This window comes from Prionailurus bengalensis, chromosome B2 (genome assembly GCF_016509475.1).
Source record: "Prionailurus bengalensis isolate Pbe53 chromosome B2, Fcat_Pben_1.1_paternal_pri, whole genome shotgun sequence".
In the NCBI taxonomy this organism is placed as follows: Eukaryota; Metazoa; Chordata; class Mammalia; order Carnivora; family Felidae; genus Prionailurus; species Prionailurus bengalensis.
Window position 1 is genome coordinate 125,611,752 of NC_057349.1, and position 12,458 is coordinate 125,624,209.

The window sequence follows — 12,458 nt, forward strand, 5'->3', positions numbered from 1 at the left end:
AGAGAGGGAGACACAGAATCGGAAACAGGCTCCAGGCTCCGAGCCATCAGCCCAGAGCCTGACGCGGGGCTCGAACTCACGGACCGCGAGATCGTGACCTGGCTGAAGTCGGACGCCTAACCGACTGCGCCACCCAGGCGCCCCATGGGTCAACTTATTTTTGGCAGGAGTTTTGGCAACCTTGGTTATCTCGTGCTCAGAAACACTGGCAGTAGCCTGTGTCTCAGATGAATAATATATGAGGGCACAAATGAATTATTATCTAATAAGTGCTGTTTACCTCATAGACATAACCTTTCAGAGCAGGATACGGTCATGTTAGGTGGGGGATGGTCTTTGGCGATGGCAGAGTTGGGAAAATGCCATTTTTTAGAAGTGTCTACACTTTTTTTTTTCTTTAATTTTTTCAAACATTCATTCTCAAGAGACTGAGAGTTAGCAGGGGAGGGGCAGAGAGAGAGGGAGAACACAGAATCTGAAGCAGGCTCCAGGCTCTGAGCTGTCGGCACAGAGCCCTATGTGGGGCTTGAACCCACAAACTCTTTGAGATCATGACCTGAGCCGAAGTTGGACACCCAACCGACTGAGCCACCCAGGTGCCCCAAGTTGAACTTTCTTAAAATTAAGGCTTCTCAAAGATATTAAGAGAATGAAGATGAGCTACAGACTAGAAGAAAAGGACTTGCATCCAGAATCTATGAAGAACTCCCAAAATGTAGTAAAAAAAAAAAAAAAAGGAAGTTATTAAAATGAGCAAGTCAGTGATGATTCCATTTAATTCTTTAAAACAGGAGCGTTTATACCAGATGCCTTTGATCCCTGGTGTTTAATGGCTGTGACTATGTCGCTAACATTTGTCTTTCTCATGACAAGGTTGGCTTGCTAAATGCTATTTAATTCAGCATTTATTGAACACACACTGTTTATTGAGCACGCACTATGTGCACATGCTTTTTTGCTAAAAAAAAATGTGACTATTCAGAAGGCTGATCTTCAGTAGCCGTGAAAATCTTTTAAAGACTCTTATTGAAGTCTACTTTTGAAGTGTCATCCTGTGAGAGGTGACAAGCTCCTTGAGGTTATGTACACCTAAGATCGTTCTTGCTGAGAATTGCTGTCTTCATTGGTGATCTCCCCTAACACTGAAATGAATGTTTAAGTGTAGATCCTTTTTAAGAGAACTAATAGAGTTTCTTAACAAAGCATTTGGCTTACAAGGTTTGCTTTTTTAGATTATGATTTTTATTAGGCCGAAAAAAGTCAAAAGAAATTTCACGCCGGGCATATCATTTACATTTTTGTCAGGTTTATTAGTGCATATGTAGCACGTTGTGTGCGGAGAAGCAAGAGCTTTTGGAAGAACTGTGTTGAAATCTCAATTATTTTCCAGATGTCTTTAATCTGGTGTCTGTGTAGGCAGGATATGGGCTGTGATTCTTACTCTTTTGAAATTGGGACTTTAAGCAATGCGTAGTGATGGGTAGTGTAGGAAGTACTAATGTTTTATTATAGCTTTGGGGATACAAACATTACAGAAGAGGTAACAGGCATTTTCTGTTGCTGTTGCTAAAAACTTAATGATTTCTCTTTATTTTTTTTTTTTAAATCTTTTTTTAAGTTTATTTATTTATTGGGCAGGGGGGGAAAAAGAGGGGGAGAAGAGAGAATCCCAAGCAGGCTCCTCATTGTCTGTGCAGAGCCTGAGGTGGGGCTCAAACCCAAGAACGGCGGGATCACGACCTGAGCCAAAGTCAGACGCTCAACTAGCTGAGCTACCCAGGTACCCCACTTTATGATTTCGCTTAAAGCTGATACGCATATTTGGATTTGCCTTCATTGACAGTTTTAAGAAAATACCTGTAGCAAATTATCTAAGCGATGTGAGAAAGCTTATTCAAAATTGCTGTTTTAAAGTTCAAAAGATGATTTTTCCTAAAAAGAAAAATGTTTAAAATAGTCAAGTTGAAGGTTTTTGTTATTAGAACTCTATTTTGAGGTTGGAGCAAGTACTTTGTTTGGCACTTTTAGTTTTCTTGGTTTACACGTCATTTCAGTTAACAAGATACTAAGTATGAGTCTGAAGATTTCAAAATTTATCATGACACCCAAAAGAAAGGAAATCAGAAAGTTCTCGAAGTAAATGGAGTTCCTGGCTTGTGGAGATGTGCTCATTTGGAATATAACTGACTGAGCCACCCAGGCACCCCTCCAGGTCAGAAGTGCTTCTTATGTGGGTCAGGGAAGAAAGCTTTCAACTCTTCAAAGGCAATACTGCCTCTGCAGGTGTGTGGTGGGGAGGGCAGAGCGAAAACAGAGCTTTGTTGGACTGCAATGTTAGCATTTAGCAAGGATGATCTTGTTGGCATGAAATTGCTCAGATGTGGGGTACAGAGAACTTGCCAGGCTCTTGTACTGTGGAAACTGTATGATGGAATTACGTTCTCCTTAAGGGCAGGGCTTATTTTTTTGACATTTTGTATTCCTAATGCCTGGTACAGGGCCTTCCCCGTTACCTCTCTGTTAAATGTTGAGCGAATGTGCTGGTAGTTCTGCAGGTCAGAGACACAAATGAGCCAGTTGTGGGAGAACTCAGTTTCTTTTTCACCTAGTATACTATACATCATACTGTGGTTTGCATTTGTGATGCCTGTTCCTTTCGGGATTTCTTTCAGAAAATCAAATATCAAAATGTGAAAAGAAAATACCTGGATCATTAGAACTAACCTTTATCCTGTGCCGTTGGCAAAAATCACTTCATCTTTCACACGTTTACAATAAAGGTAATCTTGTTTAAGATGATTTAGGTAGTTAAGATGAAAAAATTAGAATTAGAGAATGTCAAAAATAGAAGGCCCCTTAAAAATCCTTTCTGGAAAGAAAGGGAAACAGTACAAAAATTGCTTGGAATCAAGGCCTCTGGAACTGTGTCATTCAGTCCAGTGGCCACTAGCCATTCAAATTAAATTAACAAAGTTTTAAAAATCCACTCGCTAAGTTGCACTAGCCACAGCCCAAGTTTTTCAGTAGCCACACGTGGCTAGCGGCTAATCTACTGGACAGCACCAGTTCTAAAACATTTCTGTCATTGGAGACAGTTCTGTTAGACCATGCTCGACTAGACTTTTTCACCAAAGCTCTTTTTTCTCCACTTAAAACCTTAATGGGGGCGCCTGGGTGGCGCAGTCGGTTAAGCGTCCGACTTCAGCCAGGTCACGATCTCGCGGTCCGTGAGTTCGAGCCCCACGTCGGGCTCTGGGCTGATGGCTCAGAGCCTGGAGCCTGTTTCCGATTCTGTGTCTCCCTCTCTCTCTGCCCCTCCCCCGTTCATGCTCTGTCTCTCTCTGTCCCAAAAATGAATGAACGTTGAAAAAAAAAAAAAAAAAACATTTAAAACCTTAATGAATGGGTGCCTGGTGATTGGCCCCTCACACTGTGTTTCAATAAATGAATGAAAACTGGAAACAACGTGTGAAGTGATTTTGTTACTTATTACTCATTTTTTGTTATCCCAGGAGGGAGGTGGATCTGGAGACTCAGTGTGTATGGTTCATTTAGATGTGAACAGTTGCAGAACCATGTCCCTGAGATTGAGCAGAAAAGGCCTTATTTGGCCCTTGTCTGCCTCCTGTGAAACAACAAAGTTAACTCCAGGTCTGTGTCAAGTAACTTCCCAAAGCTGGTGTTCCATCCCTGCTTAATTTAGCTTCTTCTGTGAGCAGCTAAATATACTTAATTTAGTTTTAAATAATCTAATATTGATAGATTTTTTTTGTCTTAGTATTGTTTTATGAACTTTCATTAGACTTAATAGGAAATAACTTTTCTTTGGTGTTTCTGATAGATCGCAGTACTGATTGGATCATTCTAAAGGTAACGGCGAAATAAGTGGAGACTGAATCTTGGTTTTTACTTTTGGTTTATTTCTTTAGCTAGTTAACATTTCAGGCAGCCTCTAGAGTCACAGGTCTTACAGATTTCTCGATTCCTTAATGCCAGCTGAGGGCTGTAAACTGCGAGGACATTGAGAGAAATAAAATCCTGGAGAGCCTCTTGGATCAGAGGATTAGCTCTTTCAAGCTATAAATCAAATGTCACCTTCTTTATGAAGCCTGCCCTGACCACATTATTTAAATTGCAGCCCCTCAGGCATTTCTGATTTCCCTTTCCCTGCAGTATTCTTTTTTTTTTTTAATAGCATTTATCACCTTCTGACCCATTTATTATGCTTTTTGTTTGTGTGTCTCTTCCCACTACAATCTAAGCTTTTTAAAGGCACAGGTGTTTTCTTAAGGGAGAAGTGGGGAGGCAGGGGGTGTGTGTTTCACTGGCATGTACCCAATGTCTAGAATAGTGTGTCGCATAGTAGATGGTCAAGATACAGTTATTGAATGAATAAGTGGATGTGATTCCAAAGAGTGATGTTTCCATTTGATCACTCCATTAAAACCATGACCACCATCTGTTAAAACCAGTGGTCATCTCTCAGTCCTTATCATACTTAAGTGGTTAATAGCATTTGATAATAGTGATCACTCCCTCTTGCAGAACACCGAATGTTCCAGTTTTTCCTCCTACCTTACTGGCTAACTCCTTCTCAATCCCTCCTTAGCAGGTCCTCCTTCATCGCCCCATTCTCTTAACAATGGAGTGCCCCAGTGCTCAGCTTTTGATCCTCTTCGTTTCATCTGTACTCATTGTCTTGGTGATCTCATCCTATATATATATATAAAATATTATATATATATTATATATAATATATAATAATTATTATACAATTATAACTATATAATATATTTTATATTTATATAATTATTATAAAATTATATGATATAAATATAAATTTACACAATTAAATAATTATATAATTATATATTATTATAATTATAATATATATTATAATATATTATAATTATAATATGTATTATAATTATAATATATTATATATTACACATAATATATTATATATATATTATATAATATAATATCCTATATAATGTTATATATACATATATATACATATGTGTGTGTATATATATATATATATACATATATATATATATAAGCCTAGACTTCTCCCCTAAACTCTAGACTGCATTAATTTAAAAGCAAATAACCCCTGAATTTCAGTGCCTTACACTGACAACCATTTATGGCTTGTTCATGGATTTGCCTGCATCTCAGCTCCAGGCTATGGGTTGGGTTCAGATTTTCTTTGTTCCATAGATGGATCTTCTCTCCCTGTCTTCTCATTCTCAGACCCCTCAGACTGGCTGAAGGTATCACCTCTATCTGGTCTGAGCTATTCTCTTGTAGCAGAGAGAACAAGATGGCAGGTGAAAATTTTTGATGCCTCTAGACATGGCATATGTCACATCTGCTCACATTCTATTGGCCAAAGCAAGTCATGTGGCCAAGACCAAGGTCAACGTGACAAGGGAGTGTACCCCATCAACTGGAAAGGGAGTGAATGATTTTGAACAACAATATAATCCAATGGAATGTGTATTAGACATTTTAGGCTTGATGTGTCCAACATTGAGTTCCTGGTCTTCCCTCCACACCTATTATTATTCTTGCTTTCCTGCCCATTTCAATTACTTGCAACTCCAGTTGCTTAGACCGAAATGCTTGGAATCATGCTGGACTCTTCTTTTTCATATTCTATATCCAATTCTTTTTCATATTCTATATCCAATGTTTTGGAAAATCTTGTCAACTCAGCCATTAAAATGTGTCTAGAATCCGATCACTTCACACAGCCCAGTGCTACTGCGTGGTACAAGGCATTGTGTCTTGCTCAACTCACTGGCCTAGCCTTCTGGTCCGTCTTACTCCTTCCGCCTTGTGCTCTCAGTGTATTTTCCATGTAACAGCTCTGCTGGAAACTGTGATGTGTCCCCTTTCCTCTCAGAGTGTAAGTCAACATCCTTAAGATGACCAACAAGAAATGACGTGATCGGCTTCCTAATTATTTCTCCAAGTGCAAGTATTCCACTCCTTCCTTTGTCCGCTCTGTTTCACTGATGTCTTTTTGCGTTTCCTCTAACATACTGCTGTGTTTCCGTGTGTATTAGTTTTCTAGCTCTGCTGTAACACATCACTATAAATAGTGGCTTCAAAGAACACACATTTATTATCTTACAGTCCTGTAGGTCTGAAGTCTGATACAGATCTTGCTGAGCTAGAATCATAGTGTTGGCTGGACTGCATTCCTTTCCAGGGGCTACAGAGGAAAATTGTTTCCTTGCCCTTCCGGGTTCTAGAGGCTGTCCGCTTTCCCCAGTTTGTGGCTCCTTCCTCCATTTTCAAAGCAAGCAATGGTGGGCTGAGTCCTCACATGGCATCCCTCTGACATCATTTTACACCTCCCTCTTCTACTTTCAAGGACCTTGGTGAGTACATTGGGCTCACCCAAGAAGCGAGAATAATCTCCCCGTTTTAAAGTCCGCTAATTAGCAATCTTTGCCACATGACATTTTCACAGGTTCTTGACATGAGGACATTGACATCTTTGGGGGGAGTTTTTATTCTGCCTACTCTACCCTCTCCGGGAACTACCTCTTCTACTTGTTGCTATTCTCTCCCCTCAGTTACCAGCATGCCCTCTTGTAGGGTTTTACTTGTATTTGGCCTTTTCAGGTCTTTACTGACTGTGGGAAATTGCACCTCCTACCTAACACTTCTTTTTCCCTTTCCAGCTTTAGTTTTCTTCATGGCACTTAGAACCAACAAACATATATTTATGTATCATATTTAGTGTCTGTTTTCCCTGCTAGTAGGTAAGCTCCATGACGATGGAGATTTTTTTTCTATTTCGCTCGCTGCTGGTCTAGATTGGTACCTGGCACATAGTAAGCACACAATAAGCGTTTACTGAGCGAATGAATGAAGAGTTTTCATCTTTCATCAGCTGGAAGTTACGATTCATTTCAATCAACTAAGGAAATCGGTCACTCACTAATTGACAGACCTTCTTTGAGAATGATGTGACTGAGAAGATGGTCTTTGTAGTCTAGGAAGATTATGAATTACAGGAACCTGTGGAAACCTAACTGGATATTAGGTTGTAAAGTTGATCTATGAGGCAAAAAAACTGTTTTCCCTCTGAAAATTCATACCATCTCTCAGTGCATCTTTAGCAATGTTACTTCAATCATTGTTTCAAAGAGGGCCTACTTAATATGCATTCTACCCTCATAAAACCCATGATTTTATTCTGGAAAGCAACACGCCCAGCCAAAATATTGCATACATTTGCCAGTCTCCCTTGCAGCGATGGGTAGCTGATGAGGTGTCTGTGGAAGTCTTGGGTTGGGCTACTAGGGAACTCCTCAAGGGAAGAACTGGGGTTGGGCTACTGGGGAACTCCTCAAATGGAAAGCACCCTTTGGCTTTCTCCCTTTTCTCCTTATTCCTTCCTGGAATCAGAATGGTTATCGGAAGCACCAGAAGCCATCTTGGACCGTGCCCGACTGTAGGGAAGGAAGCCAGCTCTTAAAGATGATAGATCAGAAAGATAGAAGGAGCCTGGGTTCCTGAAGACCATGGAGCTGGCATCTTAGTCCTAAGGCACCTGCATCAGGATCTGCTACATGTGAGATAAATAAGTTGTTGTGTTGGTTATTTTCCTTTCACAGCCCTTCCTGCCCCCGCCCCCCCCCCCCCCCCAAGATCCATTCTGTACCCTTTCTTCCATGAACTGTGCCCTAGGAGGCTCCCTTACCCTCTGGCTTCTGGTTGGATTTGGCCAGTTGAGGCACTTGGCAGATCAGTGTGGGAGAAGAGAACGATTATTTTTCCTGTTTCCACACTGCTTGCATTGTCTCAGTTCTAGCAGAGCCTCTGTTCCTCTGTGGCCAGAGCTCCTGCCCAGTGGCCCCTCTTCTGTGGCACCAGCTCTTGATGGGCTCCAGTAACACCATCCCTCCACTGTCTCTTCAGCCTGGAGGTGGTCATGGCTTCCCAGTGTTGGTGACCCCAGGGAGCTTCCCCACCTATTCCTTATTGGTTTCCTTGGTCCTGTCGCACCTCTATACCAGTGCTTCCCTTAAACCTTGTTTTAGTAAAAGCCTTTTGAATGTACCATCTGTTTCATGCTAGGATCCCTGATGGATAGAGCTTCAAATTTAGGTTCCTTGGTATATGCAGCTAAATTTAATCCTGACTGATACAGCCTTCAGGTGCCATGTTCTTTGAAACATATCTATAGTTTAAAAAAAAAAAAAAAAGAAAGAAAAAGAAAAATATCTATAGTTATGTCCTAGATTCACACCCAGTTCAGCAATGGTCACATTGTTAGTATGATCTTTGCTTTAATTTTTCTTTGCAAAACATTTTATTTGACTTTCTATTCCAATCCTCCTGTGTTAGGTCTCTCACTAATTTTTTTTCTCCTAAACCTCAACCTTAGCTGGCACTCTAGGATTGTGAGTGCCCTGATTTCTTGCTGGCAGCCCCCTTCTACCTGATCTCCTTTTGCCAGGCAGTCAGTCAAGATGGTTTATTGCGTATCTCTTGAGCATCGACCATGCGTTAGGCCCTGGGGGCCAGGGGAGAGTGAGACAGACGGGTCCAGCTGTCATGCGGCTATTTCATCCGGCAGCAAAGTCAAGACACTAGACAGATGCTTACTCCTCTGACCTCTTCTACATCGGAGAACTGGCCATCACAGGAGCACGTAATGGGGCATATGATCCAGTCTGAGGGATATCGGCAGGGGGGTTGAGGAGATGGTGTTTAAGTGAAGACGTGAGTAAAGACTTAGTAAAGAAAATAGCTGAGCAAAGTTGGCGGTGGGATCAGGATGAGCCTTCCTGGTGGGGGATCCAGAATGTATAAAGCCTTCAAGGGTGTGTGTGTGTGTTTGTGTGTGTGTGTGTGTTTAACTTTCAATTTTATTTTTATGTTTATTTATTTTTGAGAGAGAGAGAGAGCTCGAGCAGGGGAGGGAGCAGATAGAGAGGTAGACAGAATCTGAAGCAGGCTACAGGCTCTGAGCTGTCAGCACAGAGCCTGATGCAGGGCTCAAACCCATGAACTGCGAGGTCATGACCTGAGCCGAAGTTGGACGCTTAACCCTTAACGAACTGAGCCACCCAGGCACCCGTGTGTGTGTGTGTGTGTGTGTGTGTGTGTGTGTGTGTGTGTGTTTTCAAGCTGTATGTCCAACGTGGGGCTTGAACTCACAACCCTGAGATTAGGAGTTGCATGTTCTTCCAACTGAGCCAGCCAGGCACACGTCTGGAATGTATAAAGTCTTAATAAAATGTAAGCACGATGTGTTCCTGGATTTGAGAGAAGTCTGATATAGTTGGAGCAGAAGAAACAGGGCTGGATTAAGCTGGAGTGGTAAGGGAAGGTCAGAGTTTATATGGCGTGTGCCACTTTAATAAGGATTTGGGACATTAGCTAAAAGTGGTCCTAAGAGTACACCTCACAGACACTCCAGCGACAGAGAGAGAAACCGAGGGTCCAGCTGCCATAGGTTGAAATTCCTCACCGTGTTTGCTCTGAGCTGTGCTTGCACAGGCAGCCGCCAGCCGGTGACCGACCACAGCGTGGTCATGAAGGCTGGCCCTTCCCTGGGAGACACAGGATGCCTGGAAGGCGCTTTCAGCTCCAGGACTCCCCAGCAGCCTGTCACCCCTTCCAGAGGCTGCTTGGAGGTCCGGGCGCTCCCCCCACCTTGCTCCCCTCTGCCCTTCCCTGGGCGGCAGACTGCATTCTGGTTCCCCTGCTCCCCCTGCCTCCGCTGTCTCCTTTATTTTCTCTCCCTGGTAACGTCCTTGCATGTTCAATCCCATCTTGGTGTCTAGGATCTGGGCAGCACATTTGAGAGGGACATGTTTACTCACTGGGGCACGTCAGATTAGAGGGCTTGTGGGGTGGGAGAAACAAAACCGTCTCGTAGGTCGTGTGTTTGAAGTACCTTGATCTTTAGCTGAGATCCTGGCTCACACGTCATTGAAGGATTCTGAGCAGGAAAAAGCAAGGTAAGTTTAGGGTTTTTTTCTTTTTTTATAGTTCAGAGTTTTTGTTTGTTTGCTTTGTTTTGAATGCCTATTATTCCATGAATTCATAGGGAGTGGGTTCCGGGTGTTCAAACTCCTTTCCATTGCTTCTCACAAAGCATGCTCCTCTGGCTGGTGATTTAGTTGAACTCAGGTAGCTTTCTTTTTGGCTTCTTTCTTTTTCTTTTTTTTTTAAAGAATTTTTAAAAATGTTTATTTATTTTTGAGAGAGAGACAGAGAGACAGAGTGCAAGTGGGGAGGGACAGAGAGAGAGGGAGACACAGAATCCAAAGCGGGCTCCGGGCTCTGAGCTGTCAGCACCGAGCCCGACACGGGGCTCGAACCCACGAACCATGAGATCATGACCTGAGCTGAAGTTGGACACTTAACTGACTGAGCCACCCAGGCGCCCCGGCTTCTTTCTTTTTCTGATCATTTTTCGTCATATGTGTCAGGAAGCTCTCTTGGCTCTTCGTGTGCTCTGTGTGCTCCATATGCACAGCGATGCTCTTGGCCAGAACCTTGTGCTTCACTTGCTTTGTCTACAACGATGCCAAGAGCATGCTGGGTGCGGCTGCACACTTCCTGTTGTGCCCTGGTAACAACATCTTTCTTGTAGATTCACATGTATGTGGCCAAGGAGCAGCTCCGTGTTTTCTGAGAGGCCCAGAGAACGATCAGTGTTGCCTCAGCTCTGCCCCTTTGTGTTGGCCATGTTGGCCTGTTACTGAAAGACAGTGAGTCAAGAAGGCAAGTTTTGGTATTTAAGAAAAGATTTCTCACTGCGGTGATCAATGGTGGGTAGGGGAAGCTCTGGGAGGCTGGTGACCGTGTGGTGACAATAGTGGCAGGGGACGGAAGGGGAGAAAACGGTGAGAGATTTGTAATCGAAAGTCGGTGAGGCATGGCTATAATGTCTGGTGGGAAGAGGGGGAACTATTAGGTGTCTGTTTTTTTTCTTTCTCTGTTAACAAGGACTTGCTGAGTTACAGGTACTCCAATCAACTCCTGTCTTGCTAACACCCTCCAGGTTACTCCTTGTATCCTGGCTGCCATTTGTATCCTGGACCACCTCCTCTGTGCCTTGCACAGCCTGGGCGGCTGCTGGGAGCCCCCAGACCCATGCATTTGGAGACATTTCACCTTCCTGGTCTCTGTCCAAGTCTCGACAGGTCTACAATCTTGTGCTCTTTTCACTAGTTTCCCTGACACATTCTCCATGGCAGGTTTTATTTATTTTTTTAAAGTCTCTTCTCTTAAACCCCCTCCCACCATACTTCCCGCTCCCCGTTCACAGGTGACAACCTTGCCTTTGGCTTCACATTGAAATTCAAGTCAATGCATGAAAAATCCTTCAGTTGCTTGCCACCAAGTTCCCAAACTTCACAGCAGCTGTTACTTTATTCCTTCTGTCTTATCCATAAACGGTTGTCTCTTTTCCTCTCTAATGTTAGTATCTGTTACCTGTTTTCTTTCCCTGCTTCAGAGATTCTCGATCCTGATTCTTCCACGTTTCCCTGGCTATTGACTCCTCAAGGCTTGGTTTATTTATTTATTTGGCCCCATGAAAGAAGGAATAGAAACCAGAAAGCGTGAGCCTCTTCTCGAACTGGCTAACTGAAACGCTTTGGAATGAACACTGGCCAGCCACGCTGGAGAGAGGCCTTAGACCAGCCCCAGAGTTGAAAGCACCAGAGAAAATCAAATGCTTTCGACTCAGCGAGAGCTAACCCTTCATGTGTGCCCTGACCCCTCCCCTCCTACAGGACCCCCATCATAACATGCTTCTTCCTCCTCTCGCGATAGTGATATGTATTTTTTTTTTTTTTTTTTTTTTTGCTTTTGTGTAATCTCTACATCCAATATGGGGCTCAAACTCACAACCCAGAGATCAAGAGTCACCCCCAGTGATACTCAGTCCACCGACTGAGGCAGTCAGGCACCCCCAGTGATATTGTGGTAGGGTCCCCTCCCTAAGGAAAGAAAAAAAAAAAGAAGAAAGAAAACCTCAAGGCAACCTGGTTATACACATATGTGATAACATCCCTCATGACCTTGTAACATGAGACCACTTCATCAGACTACATGTTTGTATGTTACCATATATGGCAGACAAAGTAGTAAAAAATATATAAAAAAACTACACCACATGGCATTTGGGGCTCAGTTTTTCGGGTACAAACCCAACTGAGCGATGCTGGCAGGAATAAAGTTGCTTCTTGGAAAGAAGAGCCTCGGTGTCACGACTTTCTGTGTGATTATGCTGCTAACGATATGTATCCTTAATTTCATTATTTTCATTTGATTGAAATGACACTATATAAAATTTCCATTGGAAAGTTTCTCTGTCGTTTCTAGTTACACAGCACAGTTTAGAAACTTGTCTGAGACTGACCTGATGAATAATCTAATCGTCAGTGATCATATCAACGTGTATGTGGTCATGC